Here is a 21,785-nt window from a genome sequence, read left to right as displayed (position 1 = left end):
CGGGTTATGCAGGAAGGAACACAAGGCCACACACACGGTACATATCAAGCATATGAGTCTATCTTAGAGCCAATATTAATCTACAGGTGAGATGCTAAGCTGCCACAGTAAGAAGCTAGTTTTCTGGAAGAGCCAGGGAAAAGTAATTCAGAACAAAAGACATTTTCCTGTCCCAAAGGCTTCCTGCAGGCTTTTGCTAATCTTTATTCCTAAGCATTTTTCATGACGTAAAAACTGCACTCTGACCCTTGTGTCTTTCTTGAGGATATGAGGGTACAGATTAATTAATAAAACATAGAATAATTCTGTGCTGGCATATTCATGCCAAAGCTTCTATTTTTTCAGCTTAATTCCAGAAAACAAGTTGCTTTCTATCTAGTCTTTATTTCACCACGAATTTTTTCAATTAATTTGTATATACACAAGTCTAGTTGTATACTCCATGAAGTTTCCATTGTCAGCCCTCGACTATCTACATTTCTTCCTTGAAGGTACAAGGATCAACCCTTCCATCATCAGACCTCTATAACTGAAGCACTATGAGAAACGCTTTAGCTTCTATGCTAAGATGCCCATGGAGGAGAAGGCTATGGAGATGGTGGGGAAGTGCCCACACAAATATTTCCAGCATCTCTGTGATGACCGCACAAATATTTCCAGCATCTCTGTGGTGACCTGGAGGTATACGCTGCTCATGCTGGCTGCAAGATATGAGGTCAGAGGACCTGAAGCTGCTGATGCGAAGGGCCTAGTCACTGACCAAGTCTCCTTGCATGTACTCATGCAGCAGCACCTGCCCCTGGGGTACCGGCTGCTACTCACCCCTTGTGCATTCTGTCTTCCCTGCCCCATAGTGGTCAGGCCTCAACACCTGCCCTATCCTGGTTTCTTTCTTTTTTCTTCCCACTTTATTTATTTATTTTTAATTGGAGTACAATTGGTTTGCAATGTTGTGTTAGTTTTTTCTGTACAACAACATGAATCAGCTTTGTGTTATGCTTCCCTGGGGGGCTCAGATAGTAAAGAATCCACCTGCAATGCAGGAGACCTGGATTCAATCCCTGGGTCGGGAAGATCCCCGGGAGAAGGGAATGCCAACCCACTTCAGGATTCTTGCCTGGAGAATCCCATGGACAGAGGAGCCTGGTGCAGACTACAGTCCATGGGGTCACAAAGAGTCAGACACAACTGAATAACTAACACACGACATGCATATATCCCCTCCCTCTTGAGCCTCTCTCTCACCCCCCACCTTCATCCAACCCCTCTAAGTCATCACAGAGCAAAGCTTCCTGTGCTTTACAGCAGCTTCCCAGTAGCTATCTGTTTTACACATAGTAGTGTATGTTTCGGAGAAGGCAATGGCACCCCACTCCAGTACTCTTGCCTGGAAAATCCCATGGATGGAGGAGCCTGGTAGGCTGCAGTCCATGGGGTCGCTAGAGTCGGACATGACTGAGCGATTTCACTTTCACTTTTCACTTTCATGCATTGGAGAAGGAAATGGCAACCCACTCCAGTGTTCTTGCCTGGAGAATCCCAGGAGACGGGGAAGCCTGGTGGGCTGCCGTCTATGGGGTCGCACAGAGTCGGACACGACTGAAGTGACTTAGCAGCAGCAGCAGCAGTGTATGTATATCAATGCTATTCTCCCAATTTGGCCCACCCTCCCCTTCCCCGCTCCCTGTATCCACATGTTCAATTTCTCCACCTGCATCTCTATTTTTGCCCTGCAAATAGGTTCATCAGTACCATTTTTCTAGACTGCATATATATATATTTATATTATTATATTATTAAATATATAAAATATGTGTAATACATAACATCATACTAATGTTTATTAATTATAATTACAACTATTAATCATATACATAATATATATATATTAATATATAATTATATCTTTGAATTCAGTCCTGCCATTCCAGTTACAGGGGATGAAGAAGAGCTCTGGTTCTATATACTTATTTTGATCATTTCAACCATCCTCTGAGGAGTTCTGCCTCTTCTATATGTATCCCAATCTAGTTCCAGCCTTGCTTTCTATCTTCATCTCCTCAAACTACTTTTAAGCCTCATGTAGGTCATTTGACTACCATCTGTTTCATTTAGTACCCACTTTTCCCTTTCTTATCCTGAAACACCTTCCGGATGAACAAGCTCTCATCTCTACAAACATCTTGAAACTTCCTTTGGTCCATAGGGCTTTCCCTTGGCAATCACCACTCCCTGAAAGAAACAGTCTCCCATCGTGTGTGTGCATGTTGTGTGAGCAGCCTGGATCATGCCTGATGCTTCCAGTTTGTTCTGCCCTTAGGGCAGGATCCTTCATCCCTTTCTTTCATAGTATTTGACCTAGTGTAAAGAGCCAAGTAAACCTCACTCTAAATGAATAATGAATGCTGTAACTTAATATAGATAATAAGTAAGCTCCTTGGAAGGAAAGCTACGACAGACATATACAGCATGTTAAAAAGCAGAGATATTACTTTGCCAACAAAGGTTTGTATAGTCAAAGCTCTGGTTTTTTCAGTAGTCACGTATGAATGTGAGAGTTGAATCATAAAGAAGGCTGAGTGCCTAAGAATGGGTGTTTTCAAATTGTGGTGCTGAAGAAGACTCTTGAGAGTTCCTTGGACTACAAGGAGATCAAGCCAATCAATCCTAAATGAAATCAACCCTGAGTATTCATTGGAAGGACTGATGCTGAAGCTCCAATACTTAAGCCACCTGATGCGAAGAGCTGACTCACTGGAAAAGACTCTGATGCTGGAAAAGACTGAAGGCAAAAAGAGAAGAGGGTGGCAGAGGATGAGATGATTAGATAGCATCACTGACTCAATGCACATGAATCTGAGCCAACTTCAGGAGATAGTGAAAGGCAGGGAAAACCCAATGTGCTACAGTCCACAGCGTCACAAAGAGTCGAACACGACTTAGTGACTGAACAATGACGATGCGTATTTAGACCACCCTAAATAATCTTTTTTCATTTCCTGGCATTTAAACAGTTCACATCTACACAGCTTGCTATTTCATCATCACCTATTAATTCTTTAACCAAATATCTTAACTTACAAATTGAATAAGTCCTTAAAACAAACATTTCAACACACACCCCCACATGCACACATAAAAATCTAGAATTCATTGCACAACAAGTTTTTTTCTTTCCAGCCCTTTATTTCTTTCCTTTCATGTTAATGTTTTCTGTTTAATTTGAAAAATCTCCTCTGAAATGCTTCAAGATAATTAGCAACCTACCATCAATAATATAAAAAATAGAAGTGCCCAATTCCACATTTGTCTCCTATTAATCCTTACTAAAAAACGTGTGCACATTTGAATGTGGTTTATTATTCTTCTTGCATATGCTGTTTATAAGCCTATTCAAACCAATGATAGCATCTCTCACTGAACCCCTGGCTACAGTGCCCAAATTTTCATGACATCAGATTGCATCAGAAAGTATTTCAATGGTACTAATTGTAACAATCATTAAAACAGAAATGAAAACAGATTGTATCATATCCCTAAGGGAAAATAATACCACAGTTATTTTGATTGAAGTTAAGTTTTACTAAGATAACCATAATTTTTATAGAGGAGTCTTGATATTTCTGCAAAAATCAAAAGCTTCAAATTCTACCCTTCATCTTTAAAATAAGGATGTTGGACTGGATGATTTCCAGCTATGGTCCCTTCTTGCACGCTGAAATCTACCATCTCTGTAATTCCATAAGCATAAGGACACCAGATATCCTCAATATTTAGTATAACATCTGACATATGGTGAAGCTCAATCAATGTTTGATGAATTAATAAATTTTGCAATAGGCTTGGTGCTAGATATCTAAGAGTGAACATGATCTCCTTCTGAAACCTGATCTTGCCCAAAACCTGATCTTAGTAAAGGATACCATGTTATGCCCAGTTAGAGGAAAAAAAGGTGATCATTTTAGATTCCTGATTCCTCTTCACCCTGAACATCAAATGTATCTGTAAATTCAGAAAGTTATATGTCCAAAAGATATTTCAAATCTATCTAGTTGATTCCATCTCCATCTCCACTCTATGACCCAAGTCACCACTGTCTTTGATTGGATGATTCTAATAGCCCAGCATCTAGTCTCATTGCTTCCATTTTTAACCACAAACATGAACACATAGGCACATGCTCACACATTTCCTTCTCCACAAAGTAGCCAAAGTGAGCTCTGAAAAATTAAATCAGACAATGATTCTCCACATGGAAAATTTTGATTGGTTCCTACTGTACTTATTTTAAAATCTGGAGGCATAAACATGGTATCCCGCTGCTGCTGCTGCTGCTGCTAAGTCACTTCAGTCATGTCCGACTCTGTGCAACCCCATAGATGGCAGCCCACCAGGCTCCCCCGTCCCTGGGATTCTCCAGGCAAGAACACTGGAGTGGGTTGCCATTTCCTTCTCCAATGCATGAAAGTGAAAAGTGAAAGGGAAGTCATTCAGTCGTATCTGACTCTTCGTGACTCCATGGACTGCAGCCCACCAGGCTCCTCCGCCCATGGGATTTTCCAGGCAAGAGTACTGGAGTGGGGTGCCATTGCCTTCTGTGAAACATGGTATAGAAGGCTCTGAATCATCTGGCACGTGTTTACCGATATAATCTAATCTCATTCTACCTCCTTCACACTTCCCCCCATAACATACACACTTTAAAGCTCTGAACAGTATAGTAACACCAGCTTACTTTCAGTTCTGGCAACACAGAAGCTCCTTTCATGCCTTGAGTTTTGATGATTGCTGATCTCCACCTGGGCTGCTCTGCCTCATTCTCCTAACTTTACATGGTCCATCTCTTCTCATCCTTTAAGTCTCAGCCTGAAACCTGCCTCCTCCAGCTGTCATTACTAATCACCTAGCGAATCAGCTTCCTTCTTGTTATTCTCTGCTTCTCAGGTGGCTCAGACAGTAAGGAATTTGCCTGCAATGCGGGAGACCTGGATCTGATCCCTGGGTCGGGAAGAGCCCCTGGAAAAGGGAACGGCTCCCCACTCCGGTATTCTTGCCTGGAAAATCTCATGGACAGAGGAGCCTGGTGGGATACAGTCCACGGGGTTGCACAGAGTTGGACGCAACTGGAAGACTAACACTTGCCCTCTGTTATTGTCTATCCCTGAACTCTGTCTTCTGTCTTCCTGACACTTCTCTAAACTGCTGTTTCCTCAGCTGTTTACTGCTGATCACCCCTTCAGGATCCCATAAACTTCACCAACTCAAGGACGTCCTTCTTCTTACTGCAATATATCCAGTGCTTACTTGCTGTTCAGTAAACAACTGTCCAATCAAGGAGTGAAGCCATGTAACAATCACAATAGAATTCCTACAAAGAGTATTTCAGAAAGTTGTAAATTTGCATTTAATGCCTTAAAGAATATGGTCTACTTTAAGAACTTGATTTTTTTTTTCCTTTGGACACAGGAGACTTCCATTAGCATGAAAATTGTACTAAACACAATGTCAAAGTCATCAAACTGAAGTGAACCTGAAATTGCCCTTACTGAAGAAATTCAAAACTTCCTTTTCCTTGGCAGGAAATACATGTAATCAATTCTGGTTTTGCATGAAGGAACGTATGGTTCACTCACTCGGATTCTGAGAGAATGTTTAACTGCATCTGCACTGGGAAAGTATTTTTCTTGTGGTCAGGCTATGGCAGCTGGGTAGTTCATGAGATTTCCAGTAGGACCAATGACCTCAGTGTTTAGCAAAGCAACATAACAATAATATAAATAAATGGTTACCCTAAACTAAAACAAAAACAGAATTAAGTTAACTTGTATCTTTACAACCTGAATGATAGCTACTGTACCATGCTGGGGCTTAAAAAGACCCCCTCATTTGATGGGATCACAGCTTTAAATTATTTTCCAGCAGTGGAAACTGGTTTGTGTATCTACTCGTATGGTTCTTTTTGCAATCAGATGGGCTAGGAACACATGAAAATATTATATGAAGCAATCAGAGATGAATTTCATGCTCTTAACAGAATTTTCTAGATGCCAATAGCCACACACATAGGTATTTATATTTGTAACTTTGTTTCAATAAAGAATATATATATATATAAACACACACATAAACAAAGATGTTTATAAATAAAATGCCATATGACATAGAGTTGCAATGTGTTTGAATTTACCTACAAGACTAGTTCAGGAAACACAAGAGAATAGCAGAAGAGAAGGAAGCTAGAGGAGAAGAGAGAACATGTGCTCCCACACATGTGGGACAGACGGGAGGTGCATTTTCACAGCAAGTGTCAGCTGCCTGAGCTCTGGTGGGGAGAGTGTGTCACAGTGCACGCGTGATCCCAGAGCCTCTGCGTACATACAATTTAACACCACATGGCCGCTCAACACAAACTCCCCGCTGTTGTTCAAAAAAATAGGGATCTGTTCTGTTGCTATGAGAAAAAAAAAACAGATATAAAACTGCCAGAGTTGGTAAAGTACTGCAATATGTGAGTGATGTGTGTAACTTTTGAGAGTCGTTTTGTTCACATCCAATTGTCACCATTTGTGTTGATACTGGAACCTAACACCTTTGTAAAATGAATGTGATTACACTCTACATGAAGTATAACTACAGAGGACCAATATACATCTGAGTTCTAACCTTTCTCTTTTTTTAATATAAATTTATTTATTTTAATTGTAGGCTAATTACTTTACAATATTGTATTGGTTTATTTACAAAAAAAATGTAGCTGTTGCTAACATGCTGGTTTGTCGAGCATTGCTGCTGCTACTGCTGCTAAGTCGCTTCAGTCGTGTCCGACTTTGTGCGACCCCAGAGATGGCAGCCCACCAGGCTCCTCCGTCCCTGGGATTCTCCAGGCAAGAACACTGGAGTGGGTTGCCATTTCCTTCTCCAATGCATGAAAGTGAAAAGTGAAAGTGAAGTCGCTCAGTCGTGTCCGACCCTTAGCGACCCCATGGGCTGCAGCCCACCAGGCTCCTCCGTCCATGGGATTCTCCAGCCAAGAGTACTGGAGTGGGTTGCCATTGCCTTCTCCAGCGTTAGTACATTTTATTGAGCTGTATGCCTAAATGCTGGGCTTCCCTGGTGATTCAGTAGTAAAGAACACCCCTGCCAATGCAGGAGATATGGGTTCGATCCCTAGGTTGGGAAGATCCCCTGGAAATGGTGATGCAAACCAGTATTCTTGCCTGGAAAAGTCCATGGGCAGAGGAAGCCTGGCAGGCTCAGTCCATGTGATCGCAAAGAGTTGGACATGACTTAGGGATTAAACAACAACATGTCTAAATGCTAGCATATAACCTTTCTACAGGTAATGGTTCACACCCAAAAACACACAGAATAAACATATGATGTGTATATACTCACATACACACATATATGCATGTGCTCACACACATGTGCATACACATGTATATACATGTGCATACCTACATGTGAATACACACATCTACACATGCCATTTACAATGTAAATGTACATTACTTTTGTATTCTAACCCTCTATGATGAAAAGGACGTCTTTTTTTTTTTTGGTGCTTAGTTCTAGAAGGTCTAGTGGGTCTTCATAGAACCGTTCAACTGCAGTTTCTTCAGTATTAACGGTTGGGGCATAGACTTGGATTACTGTGATGTTGGATGGTTTGCCTTGGAAATGAGCTGAGATCATTACATTTACAAAGAATGTGCAAAAGACAATTTAAAGAATTAAATCTTAGTAGTCTAAGTAACTGCTAACTAAAGAAAACTAATGAATGAAAAACAGTTCACTTTCTGTCCCTCACCCTCTACCACTCCATCAGAAAACTAAATCGAACTGTGATACCTACAAGGCAATCAGCACTGTAAGTCCCATGGTACAGTGGATCTAATGGAGATTGTTTTAGATTCAAGATTAATTCCAGGAAGCCAAATCTGTTTTTCAGGAAGTAATTGAATTTTCTCTAAAAATCTCTTGAAAGGACCTTGGGTTTCCTACATGGTTGTTTTCACTTAACTTCTCTCCATCCCTCAGCTCCTCTAGAAAGGCTCCCCTAGAGCTACTGCTGTCCCCAGTCTGATTTTTCCTTCCACGAGCTTCCATGTCACTCTGGACTGAGCCTTTACCACATGCGGCCATATGCTTATTACTGTTCAGTCTCCTACAGCATAACTCATGGAAGATATGGGCTCCCTGAAACCCCCCCCACACACTCTTCTAAATACTAAATAATTAGAATATGCTAAATACTCAAAGGTTTGTTGAATAAATGTAGGTGAATGAAGAAATAAAGAAGTAAACAAATCCATCAGTCAGTCTTTGGGGCCTAACTGAATGGACCTCAGAGCCCTCAAGGTTCCCCAGAGTGCAGTGCAAAAATCCTAAACTACTTGATATTATTATATATGTCAATGAAGGGGCTTCCCTGATGGCTCAGACAGTAAAGGATCTGCCTACAATGTGGGAGACCTGGGTTCAATCCCTGGGTTAGAAGATACCCTGGAGAAAGGAACAGCAACCCGCTCCAGTATTCTCGCTTGGAGAATCCCATTGACAGAGGAGCCTGGAGAGCTATAGTTCATGGGGTCACAAAGAGTTGGACACAACTGAGCGACTAACACTTCCACTTCCATACCAATGAAAGGGCTTCAGTCCAAATTCCTTCACCTAAGTTTTTAGTGGCTTAAAGCTAAACCAAACTTCAGAAATTGTTGAGCAAAGGGAACTCCCATTTTTTTCTCACTGGATGTTACCCATAAGTATTTCTCAAGTTAAGTAAAGAAATATTTCTTTTAAAACTGAAGAGTCTAAGTGTGAAGAAAGCAGGAGAATTGAATAATGTATAACAGTCATGAATACAAAGTTTAAAATAGTCACCAGAAGAGCACACCTGGGGAAAATTTAGCAGTAATAACTTTGTAAATGTGCAGTTATTTTCCTGAAGAAACACTAAATATCCTGCTCCTTGATTCATTTGAAATTAAATTGTCCAAAACAACAGAGAACAGACAAAAATTATGTACCTGTTGGTGTGGATCAGAATGTCAATCTATAGTTTATATTTTAAGCTTCAATGTTTCCATATTCACTTGAAAAAAAGTTTAAATATTTACTTTGTGTTTGTTGTATGTTTAATGACATTCTTTGTAGAGAGAATCTGCTTCCACTTAAGGAGGTTTTCATTCAACTGGGAGAAAAATATTCTAATATATATTTAGATGTGTTCCTACTGACACATCAGTCTCCAAGGAATTAGAAGAAAAAAAAAAAAATTGAGACCCACTGGAATTCCCAAGGGTGAATAGAAACAAAAATCAAGTTAAAACAAATGCTTTACCGTTGATAGAACCAAGAGAAAAGGCAGATACATGGCAACTATATTGCTACTCTTAAGCTCATGAAAGACATTATTAATTAATCACAGTTCTTTTCCTGAGGAACCTAGATGCACTTCCAGATGCCTTCTCAATTCAGCACTCTAGACAGTCACAATCAATCAATCACATACAAAAAGGAGAGAGAGACTCTTTGTTACTTTGATTCTATAAATAAACCAAGAACTGATAATATCCCTCCAACAGAAAATAGAAACTCAGGTGTTCCCCAAGAGAGAATGCCATTTGAAATGAGAAAAGATAAGAAAATCAACTTACTTTTTCTTTTTTAATTGAGGTCTAATTGATATAACATATTAGTCTCTGGTGTACAAAATCAATATTTGTAAAGATTGCAAAATGATCACTGTAAGAAATCAAGTTAACATCAACCTCAATATATAGTTACAAATTTATTTTTCTTGTGATAAGAACTATTAATATCCACTCTCCTGGATACTTTCAAATATGTAATACAGTATTATCAGCTCTCATCATCATGCTATACATTACATAAAAATACTAAACACCTCACAAATTTGCAGGGGCCATGTAGCGTTCCAATTTTAGTAAACATGCTGTGGAAACAAGCAAGGAAGTCAACTTCTTTTAATGGAAAAAACTTAGAGCGCTCTGAGATGAGAGTTCTAATACGGCAAGTAGTATTGCATCATATGGCCACAAAAACAAAGCAAACAGATCTAAGCCAAGAACAGAAAACACAAGTTGAATGTCCTTTGTTTTATATTAACTAACTCCATCTTTGACAAGACTCTTAAATAAAGGATCAGAAAGCAAATTTTATAAACATCTCAATGTTTAGGATTTTGTGTGCCCTTCCCCTCCCTTATTCCTAGTTCAGTTTTCATTAGTAAAACTTTATTTTGAAAAACTGTCTCAGGGAACAAAGAAGCTTTCCCTCTAAATCTAAAAAGTAATGGGATTATAAATCTAGAGTATAGGGGAACGATGGCAGCAATAGAGGTGAGCTTTCATGCACAGTGGGCAGAGTGAAGAGAGCAAAGCTGAAGCAAATGGGATGCTGAGTAAGACAGGCTAAGGTGGGGAGAACGCCCCAGCTGGGTCTTCCTCTCACAATAGGGAAGTAACCTCTGGGCCCATCACTTAAAGAGTTCCTCCATCTCTATCTCCTGATGGCCACATTTTTAGACAAAAGCCTGTCTAAAAAATACTTTTGATGTCAGACTTCTTTAATGAAGCCAACCCAGGAAAATCAGATATGCTGTTGATTGCATTATCATATCAAGGCTCTCTATGGGGGAGGGGCAGCTTTTAATTTAATCACACTTCAAAGAAAATATTATACAAGTAGGCAACTTTGGCTGAGATAGTCATTGTCTACAATGAACTCTCAAGGTTTTTCCTTCAAATGCAAGCCTTGAGGTGCTTAATGATTTTCAGTAAGAACCATTTCTTCTTCTTCTTTTTTTTTTTGGTCAAGTAATCCTGTGGATTGAACATCAACCTAGAGCTTTAAAGTTCTGGAAAAATACTGGACACTCTTAAGTGTATAAATCTTGCCCTAATCACTGAACCACAGTTTCTCTCCCAGTGGTTTATTTTATTGAGGTATTAACAATCCAACTTTTTCATTTTAATTTGAGGAAATTGGGGAGATGTCAAAATGAAAATATCTGACTGCTCTTCCACTTCATTCAGCATCATTCACATCATGAGGGACCTTGATGTATTAAACTTTACTCTTCCATGAGGTACCATTAGTCTCATATAATTTGAACACATTTGAGTTCTTCTAAGTATCTAATTAATTCACACTTCAGTCTTAGATGAGCAGAATAGAAATCTAGCTTTACTGCACCTGAATATATTTGGGTTTCATTAAAGATAAATGAATATCATATATAAAAAGCCATTTTTTAACTTAATTTTCATTGTAAACATTACAAAAAGCCATTTTTTAAAGTAGGAGTCTTGGTGGGTCATATGATATTTGGAACGTCCAGAAGCCTGTCCTTGCGGAGCCCTCTGTCCCTCATTCCATGTAGTCTCAGATGGCAGCATCATCCCACGGCCACAAGGTGGCCTAGACTTGACTATGCCTAGGTCCTGAGCTCCCTAGCAACAGTGACCACCCCAGAAAGGGGGCGTGTGACTAAAGCATTGCCAAGTCAAGTTCTTCTTTAGGACTACTTTAGTGACACTGAAAGCATGAGCATCTGGGATGAATGAGGCTGAAATCATTTATCTCCCCTGGCCTTAGAAGACAGTGGTCTTCACAATGAAACGATGCAGAGATAAGCAGATGTGAGAAAAGCCTGGAGAGAGCCCTGGAATACCCATCCTAATCCAGCTCCTGAAGTCTTGGCCCTTGTGTATCTTCCTTTAATCCTATGAGATATGTCTTAGTCTTCCCAGCAAAGTGAGCAGATAAATTCCCATTTACCTACTCTAGCTTGATGGACAGGGAAGCCTGGAGTGCTGAAGTCCACGGGGTTGCAAAGAGTTAGAAACGACTGAGTGGCTGAACTGAACTGAACTCTAGCTTGAGTTGGTTTTAATCACTTCTACCCCAAAAAGTTTTTCTTAATACCCAAAAAACATTCTTTACCAAGTGAGCCACCAGGGAAGCCCAACTAAGCACAGCACAGCACCCCAAAAAGTTTTTCCTAATATCCGAAAAACATTTAATGACAATACATATGGGAAACCTTTCTTTAAAATAATTATTATCTAGATAATAAATCTAGACTTACAACAAAGAGCTTTCCCTGCCCCGTATTATACACAAAACTTAATTCAAAATGAATATTAGGCCTAAATTTAAAAGCTAACACTTCTAGAAGAAAACACAGGATAATAAATTCACAACCTGGGATTTAATTTTTTTAGAAAGCATATAAAAATAACAACCATAAAAATGTATAATTTAGAAATTACTAAAAGTAAAAACTTCTGCTCATCAAAAGACATCATTTATAAAAAGAATAGACAAGCCAGATATTGTTTGAAAATGTTTACAAAAATATACCTGCAGAAAGACATACATCCATAATATATAAGGGTTTCTACAACTCACTAACAAACAGACCAAAAAAATTAGAAAATGAAAATAAATTAAATAAACCCTTTACAAAAGAAGTTATACAAATCTCCAATAGTCTCACAGAAAAGTCCCATCACCGTCAGTTATCAAAGAAATGTGTACTAAAATCACAATGAAATATCATTACATAAACATTTGAATGGCTACACTTGAAGACAGCTGATGACACCAAATGTTGGTTAGGATATGGAGCCATATCTCTGAAAAACCAGAATTTTCAGACATTGCTGGTAAGAGCATAAATAAAACAACCACTTTGATAGAAAGTTTGGCAATTTCTTATAAATTTAAACATACTTTTACCTACAATTTACCAATTCTGATCACTAATGCTTAACCAAGAGAACTGAAATCCATATGCTCACAAAAATATTTGTACAAAAATGCTTATAACTGTTTTATTTATGTTAGCCTCAATTAGAAATAACCTGATGCTCATCAACAAGTGAGTAGATAAACAAATCATACAGTGAAATGCCATTAGCAATAACGAGAAAAAACTACACATATACATAACAACATAGATGAATTTCATAGTTATTATAATGAGTAAATGAAACCAGATACAGGAATATACACTTCATGATTCCATTTATATAAAGTTCTAGAATAGGCCAAGCTGGTCTATGGTGATAATCAGAAATCAGAAAAATGACTACTCTGGAGGGGTTGGGAAGGGGCACAGGGACTTTCTCAGGTGATAGAAATGACATATCTTTATGGGATATGCATTACATGGGTGTAGACATCTGTCTAAACTCATGAACTGTACACTTGAAGTTTATGCACAATCTATGCTGTTCTAATTAGACATGATAATTCAACACAGTGCTTGAGCCTAGCTTGAATTCTGAGTCAAAACAAAATACAGAGAGAGAGCACATTATAGGAAAATTGATAAAAAATTAAATATAAACTGTGGATTAGATATTATTTTATCAAATTTAAATGTTCTCATTTTGATCATTGATAATTATGTTATTAATGCAGTTATGTGACTTGTTTTTAGGAAATACAAATCAATTATTTTAAAAGGTATAAGATGTCTTCAAATTATTTTCAAACAATTCAGAAATAATCATAAACACACACGTATATATGTGTATGTATACACACACAGAGAGAGAAAGACAGAATGATACATGAAACAGAATGTAAACAATTGGTGACTTGGGGTTAAGGCTGTTAGGAATTCCTAGTACTATGCTTATAACTTTTTTGTAAATGTGAAAGCATATCAAAACAAAAAGTTATACAACCCATATGCCTTATTGAGTGCTGACTCAAAAGAGGTGCAGATTTCGTTCTTCACTGGATCACCATGAGTAAATTTCACATACGCTGCTGTAGTTGAAAAGGCACCACACTAGAACTTAGTAAACATGTCTTTGAAATTACATAGCTACATGACCTTGAGAAAAGCATTTGATTTTCTCAGCCTCAGTCCTCTAAGCCCTCAAATAAAGACATTGAATGAACTATTCAGTATCTAAGAGTTCTGCTAATTCTATTAATACAATGTTGTGAGTCTTAGAAATGGTCTTTTGACAGCATTATACTTCTAAAGGTAAAAGGATTCGTAGGAAAACTGTTCTAGTTCATTTACCGCTAAGACTTCTAAATGAAAAAAGACAGTAAATAGAGTAGAACTCTTGTTCTATTCCTGGCCCTCTATATTGAATTGCTATACATTTTATCATTGTATCATTTGATTTTTTGAAAATGGCATACTTTAATTTAGAAGACTATAAAAACAACTACCACTGAACTATATGTGACATTTTCTCTGCTTTTTATAGAAATACAATTTTACTTGTTTATTAAACAATATATGGAGCGAAAGTGAAAGTCACTCAGTTGTGTCTGACTCTTTGCAACCCCATGGACTGTACAGTCTGTGGAATTCTCCAGGCCAGAATACTGGAGTAGGTAGCCTTTCCCTTCTTCAGGGGGTCTTACCAAGCCAGGGATTGACCCCAGGTCTCCCTCATTGCAGGTGGATTCTTTACCAGCTGAGCCACCAGGGAAGCCCCAACAGTATACAGCATTTACTATATGCTGACACTATATATGATATATATGTACATGTATATGTATATGTATGTATACACTTATTTAATCCCCACAACAGTTCTATGAAGTATGATTATTATTTCTACTTTACGGATAGGGAACCTAAAGTACTAAAAAGTACCTACAATTCTACTGCTAATGAGTAGCTCTTTGAAAACAGCCATGCAATCAAACCTAGGCAGAGTGGCTATAGATTATGTTTTAATCACAATTCTATATGGGCTGAAATATTACATAAAAATAAATTTTACAAATTTTACATATTATATAAAAATAAACTCTAGCTTAGAATAGTACACGTATTTTAAAAATTCCATGAGAAAAATTGATCTGTCATAAAACTTTGTCATAAGAATAAATACACATATGTGTATGTATAATATATATACACAAATTATGTTCTTTAATTATATACATAAATGTCTATATAGATGAAGACTTATTTTTCAGATTTATCAGTAAAATATTTTTACCTTGATATTTATGCACAGATATTTCATTTTGAGTTAAAATTCTAATAATTGGCAGACACTTCCATGTGAACATCTTGCCACATTGATTTGTTGCTCTTTCCGCTTTAGCAGATTGAAGGCAGTCAACTGAAAACCTGAGAAGTTACAGGTTGTCTGTTCTTTGCAGAGGGCCGGAAATAAAGATGCCCCACCTTGCTCAGCACACTCTTAACCCAGGGGAACAAAAATGAGGCCTGTGTGCTTGGTCCTTCATGAGAAAATCAGCAGTGAAAAGGACAAGTTACGTTTTGCTTTATAAAAAAAGAAACTATGGAGCGCTGTGTCATTTCAGTTGGAAAAGTACAAAGTTAAGTCCTGAGAATTTTATTACAGCTTGAGTAACATCTGCTGCCTCACTCCAGGTGCCAATATCTGTAGTCACCTGCTTAGCTCAGTAAGGCCCCCCTAGATGCTGGAAAATTATTCATGCAAATCCCAAATTCACCTTTCATGAGATGTAGGGTAGGGGAAAATGCAAAGCTGAATAACTCAAGCACGGGTACATTGAAATGGCAATGGAATGAACTGAGAGAGAGAAAAGCCAGAGTGACAGCAGTAAGAACTGGAACCCATAATGATTTAACATGTCTGACACATTACCTTACCAAAAATACTAATAATTACTAATATTTATATATAAGGCTTCTCATAAATTCCACATAATCCGAAATTCACACTCTTCTTATGTTTTTAATATGGACCATTTTAAAGTCTTTATTGAATTCTTTACAGTAGTGCTTCTGCTTTATGTTTTGGCCTTTTGGCTCTGTGGCATTTGGGGTCTTAGTTCCCTGGCCAGGAATTGAACCTGCACTCTCTGCATTGGAAGGTAAAGTCTTAACCACTGGACCACCAGAGAAGTCCTTTCCATAGATTCTTTATAGTCCATATAATTCCATATAATCCCTGACAAAATCATTAAAATATAGAGCTGATGTTCATACAATATATAGGGTCTAAACGGCTAAGGTGACTTGCTTCAGCCATAAACCTAGCAAATCTGAGAGAGAAAATGAAAGTCATTCAGCCGTGTCCAACTTTTTGTGACCCATGGACTATAGCCCACCAGACTCCTCTGTCCATGGACTTCTCCAGGCAAGAATACTGGAGTGGGTAGCCATCCCCTTCTCCAGGGAATCTTTCTGACCCAGGGGTCAAACGCTGGGTCTAGATTCTTTACCAACTGAGCCACCAGGGAAGCTCAACAAGCATCTGAGCAGATATTATTTTACTCTGGATCCTAAGAATGTTCTCTTTTCCTTTTTTTCCAAACAAACTACAGTGCTTCCTACTAACACCATCACCTTAAACAGACCACAGCGTATACTTACTAGCTTTCCTCAAAACTGAAGGGACAACTAATATACGGCATAACAGAACAAAGAGCGAGCACTTAAATATTTATTACATCATAGTTTGTGTGTGTGTGTTACTCGTTTAGTCTTGTCCAACTCTTCACAACACCATGGACTGTGGCCTGCCAGCTCCTCTGTCCATGAATTCTCCAGGCAAGAATACTGGAGTGGGTTGCCATTCCCTTCTCCAGGGGATCCTTCTGACCCAGGGATCAAACCCATGTTTGCTGCATTGCAGGCAGATTCTTTACTGTCTGAGTCAGGGAAGTCCCATCATAGTTTAACACTGTCTTAAAAATGTATAAGATAAAATTAACAGACTATTGAGGAAATAGTCTAACAGTATTGACTTTTCATTGAGCTACTTTAGGATTTCAGAATTTAAACATAAAAAGGAGATATTACATGAAGAGTCACTTATAAAAATTCAAGTATTAGCACAACTTTAATTACAATCAGAGTAAGAAGAAAAATGAAACATGCTTTAATGGCTGCAGAAAAATTCTGCCTTCCAACAGGGTTATGAAATGTAACACTTGGGTTAATTAAATATGAAGTCTAGTGATATCTTTTATAACAAGGACAGATGGTCAATTTCCAATTAATTAGAAAAATAATCATATTAATACTTATCATCAAAACTATAATAAACACAATTCAGTCTTGCTTTGAGATTCAGAAGCCATTCAGAATCTTGTAATAGTATAAAGGTCAGTTTTATCATTAATAGATCACTAAATAATCCAGATTCAGTATTATTTTCTCCTGCCCAGCTAAAGAAGTGAAAAGTGAAAAGGTTAGTCACTCAGTTGTATCCAACTCTTTGTGACCACATGGACTGTAGCCTGCCAGGCAGCTCTATCCATGGGATTCTCCAGGCAAGAATACTGGAGTGGGTTGCCGTGTCTTCCTCCAGGGGATCTTCCCACCCCAGGGATCCAACCCAAGTCTCATGTCTCCCGCATTGGCAGGTGGGTTCTTTATCACTAGCGCCACCTGGGAAGCCCTTGCCCAGCTAAACTAATAGTTAACAATAGTATTCTTTTTGTCTTACAACTAGAAGATCCTTTTTTCCTAGCCTCCTCATTCTCTTTATTCCAACTAGCTTAGTTCTACCTCACTACCACCCCTTTGCCTCACATCCGTATGACTTCATTCTAGTCTAGTTTGATGCTTCTAAGGACTTTCTCTCAGTGCTACTGTCAGACTGGTCATTCTTAAACATGTATTTTATATAGCCCAGAACCTTCAATTGCTTCCAACTGTATAGCACGTTATGTTTAAATTTAACCTCATTTTCAAAGTATCATAATCTAACCCATCTTACCTTTCCAATTTATTGTTCATTGCCCCTCAATAAGCGCCCTATGAAACAGTTATCCAAATCTGTGACTCAGCTTAACACAAACACACAGCGTTTATTCTTACCTCCTCCTTCTTGGAACTTACTACAACTAAAATAATCTTTCTTCTTCATCAACACAACAGCAAACACACAATTCTTACTATGCACCAGGTGATATCATAAGCACATCACACTTGTTGGTTTATGTAATTCTCACAATAACTTTGCAAAATAGATACCACTGTTATTATCTTCATATTACAGAAAATATAACACAATCAAGGAACTCATGCAAGGTCACAAAGCTAGTATAGTAGAGCAACAATTCAAACCAGGCAGTTCGGTTCCAGATTTTCACCTTCAACCACTGTCTATATACTTCTTGATTACTAATTAATAAATGCACTCATTGTCAGTGAAACAGTTACTAATTATTTCACATATGCTACTCTTATCTCTTTCATTGTGAAATTATACCAAGGATTTTTTTCAAAGGGCTCCTTCATATAAGACGTACATTGAGCTCCAAACATGTGTTTCTAAGGGAAATCATTTTAATCAAAGAATCAAGGCAAAGACCTAAGAATTATGGTCAGTCGGAATATATAGAACTACAAATACTGTCATCAACAGTCCTCTGAATCAGGACTTGTCTGGCAAGAGTACTGAGAGGCTAGAGGCTGGAACATGGGCTGGGTAGCAGCTGCTTGGTAGGGTTCTACGTTGTAGAGAATGCAGGTCAGCTTTCTGCTTGTATGAAAGACTAGAGATTCAGGAAAACTTGCTTTGAAGTTCCAGTTGTCAAACAAGTACACTTATTGGGATTGTAGGTTGTAAATCAATAAAAATAGGAACATGTCCTAAAGATACTCTTACTTTTTCTTCACATAACATTGGGAAAACATAAATAACCCATGTTAAATTATCATTGATTAATATGGCAGAGTGGATAGCACTCCAATAACCCCTCAAAACTTTGTAGGGCCAGGAGTGACTGCTCAGGCTGATGACCTGAAGGAAGAGTTAAGTAAAGTCTGGACAACACTTAGAAACAACAGAGTCACTTCCCTCACTTTCAAATGAAGCATACAACTTTTTGAAATAAAAGAGAAAATTCTCAGGTTTCTACACTCTCAAGATTAGAGACTCATACTTCAAGGTCCAGCTCAAGTGTCAACCCACATGTAAGATTTTCTTTTGCATAATTAATTACTGCTTTTTCTGTATTATAACAGCATTTTATAAATATCTCTATTGGATTACATATAATGACTGTTTAGAAAAGGTGTGGACTTTGACTTTCTAGACTACCAATCCAAATGTACATCAACAAATGAACAGATAAGCAAATTTGATATAATCATGCAATTAGTACAACTCAACAATGAAAAATACTAATTATTAACTTGTAAAACAACATGGGTAATTCTAAAAAACATTAAGCTAAAGAGACAGTGGAAGATTTTAATTTCTTGGGCTCCAAAATCACTGCAGGTGACTGCAGCCACAAAATTAAAAGACACTTGGTCCTTGAGAGAAAAGCTATGACAAACTTAGACAGAGTATTAAAAAGCAGAGACATTACTTTGCCGACAAAGGTCTGTATTCTCAAAGCTATGTTTTTTCCAGTACTTGTGTATGGATGTGAGAGCTGGACCATACAGAAGGCTGAAAGTGAAAGTCTCTCAGTTGTGTCTGACTCTTTGCAACTCCATGGACTGTAGCCTGCCAGGCTCCTCTCTCCATGGAATTCTCCGAGCAAAAATACTGGAGTGGGTTGCTATGCCCTTCTCCGGGGGATCTTCCCAAGCCAGGGATAGAACCCAGGTCTCCTGCATTGCAGGCAGATTCTTCACCATTTTAGCTACACAGGAAGCCCCACCAAAGAATTGATGCTTTTGAACTGTGATGCTGGAGAAGACTGTTTAAGAGTCCCATGGACACCAAGGAGATTAAACCAGTCAGTCCTAAAGGACATCAACCCTGTATATTCATTGGGAGGACTCATGTTGAAGCTGAAGTGCCAATACTTTGGCCACCTGATGCAAAAAGCTGACTCATCAGAAAAGACCCTGATGCTGGGAAAGATTGAGGGCAGATGGAGAAGGGGACAATAGAGAATGAGATGGCTGGATGGCATCAATGACTCAATTGACCTGAGTTTGAGCAAGCTCTGGTAGATAGTGAAGGACAGGGAAGCCTGGGGTTCTGCAGTCCATAGGGTCACAAAACGTTAGACACAACTTAGTGAACAACAACAAAGAAACCAGACACAAAAGAATAAATCCTAGTGTCGAGAACTGTGAAGGATCTGAGATGTTACTCAATGTGTCAGCTTACAAGTTTCAGGCAGGTTGGCAGAAGACACAGACTCTCGGGTCACAGATGAAGGACTCTGCTACTCACAGCGATAGGAATACCTAGAGTACAACATCTGCCCAAACAGTGGGTTGTATTACAGGAGATGAACCTGGGGGATTTAGGAGCCTGCTTCTATTTTAGAGGACAGTTAAGCCACCTGATTTTGCCACAGGGAGACACATTATCTCTGTTGCACGACACAATAACACATTTTACTCTTTTTTAGGAAGAAGGGGCTTCCCAGTTGGCTCAGCGGTAAAGAATCCGCCTATCAATGCAGGAGAAGCCAGTTCAATCGCTAGGTCAAGAAAATCCCCTGAAGAAGGAAATGGCAAACCACTCCACTATTCTTGCCTGGGAAATCCCATGGACAGAGGAGACTGGTGTCCATGGGGTTGCTAAAGAGTCAGACATGACTTAGCAACTAAATAACAACAATAACAACATGATTACTGAGATGAAATTAGCCAACTGAATATTCTTAGTAAGTTCTCATAAAGGCTGGTTGCACTAAATTATTTTTTTAATTAGCAATAATGCTTAAAATGGGCCTTGGTGTATACTACCTTGTCCTACGTTTATTTGAAATTTCATCATATTAAATTTTTAGAAACTATTTGATTGTGTCTATTTATAAATACTAATACATGTGAATATCAATGAACATTTTTATGCTCATCAAATCAAATCAAATTTGCATTTTTAAAAATAAAATTTTTAAATACTAACATGTTGATGCAGGTTGGTTTTATTTTATTTTTTTAGGTTGGTTTTAATAATGTGACAATTTCAGTTAAGAAAATTTTTGCTAATCATAATTAGGTGATTTCCATATCATAGACCCAGTTGACTAACTCCTTTAAAAACACAATACTTTTCAAATCAATCTTCAGAACGAAGACAGAAAGATATTTGAAATCTGAAAGTCACAACAACTGTTTATGATTTTCCTTTCATTTAACCAATTACATTGAAATAAAATATCTGTTATCTATTAAGTGGTAATTTGGGCTACCAAAACCTAAAAAAAAAAAAAAAAAAGTTACAGCTTCAGTTTTCCATATACAAGAGAATTTTCAAAACTTTTTTAAAATATATACTGTAGTGTAATTTTATATTTTATAGATGATGACTATTTTTTCAAAGAATATACTAATTTGCATTAAATAATGCCCTTAACTCACATTAAAGTATCCTTTGAAAACGTTAAGACAGTACACCTAAGTAAAGTTATAAAATGGTTTGTTACCTTTAGTATATATTAAACTGCAAGTTAAAAAAAAAGTCTTACTCTTATGTTTTATCATGTTTTCTGATTAAATACTATAGTTAAGCCTACTAGGTGATGCTAAGAGTTAGTCACAATCCTGAAGAAAGTTTTCCACAATTGTAGATGCCTACAGGTAAACATAGGCAAGAGAAGAGTTTTAAAGCTTAAATAAAGCAAAACTTTTTCTAAATATCAAGACTCAGCTTACCCTAGAGAATACTTTCAAAATTTAGCAGGAAGAATATTCTTTTTTCCCTATGGGAATCTCTTGGCTCTATATGGGTTTTTACAGTTGAATTGTTTTCTACTCACATTCTTTCACACTAAAGTTCTGTTTTCATTGCTCAAAATAGACACCTTCTGCCCTGGCCTAGAGCCAACAGTCAAAAGAGAAAAAGAAAGAA

The 21,785-nt window shown here is 37.9% G+C and overlaps 1 protein-coding gene across 1 annotated transcript in view; it reads right to left on the bottom strand.

Annotated features, from left to right (window-relative positions):
• ARHGAP24 (Rho GTPase activating protein 24) overlaps window positions 1-21,785 on the bottom strand; it is a 545,966-nt gene that overhangs the window by 458,895 nt on the left and 65,286 nt on the right. The window lies entirely within an intron of this gene.

The sequence above is a fragment of the Bos mutus genome, chromosome 6, assembly GCF_027580195.1.
Source record: "Bos mutus isolate GX-2022 chromosome 6, NWIPB_WYAK_1.1, whole genome shotgun sequence".
NCBI lineage: Eukaryota > Metazoa > Chordata > Mammalia > Artiodactyla > Bovidae > Bos > Bos mutus.
Note: the sequence above shows the minus strand (reverse complement) of the source record. Positions and strands in the feature narration are given on the sequence as shown.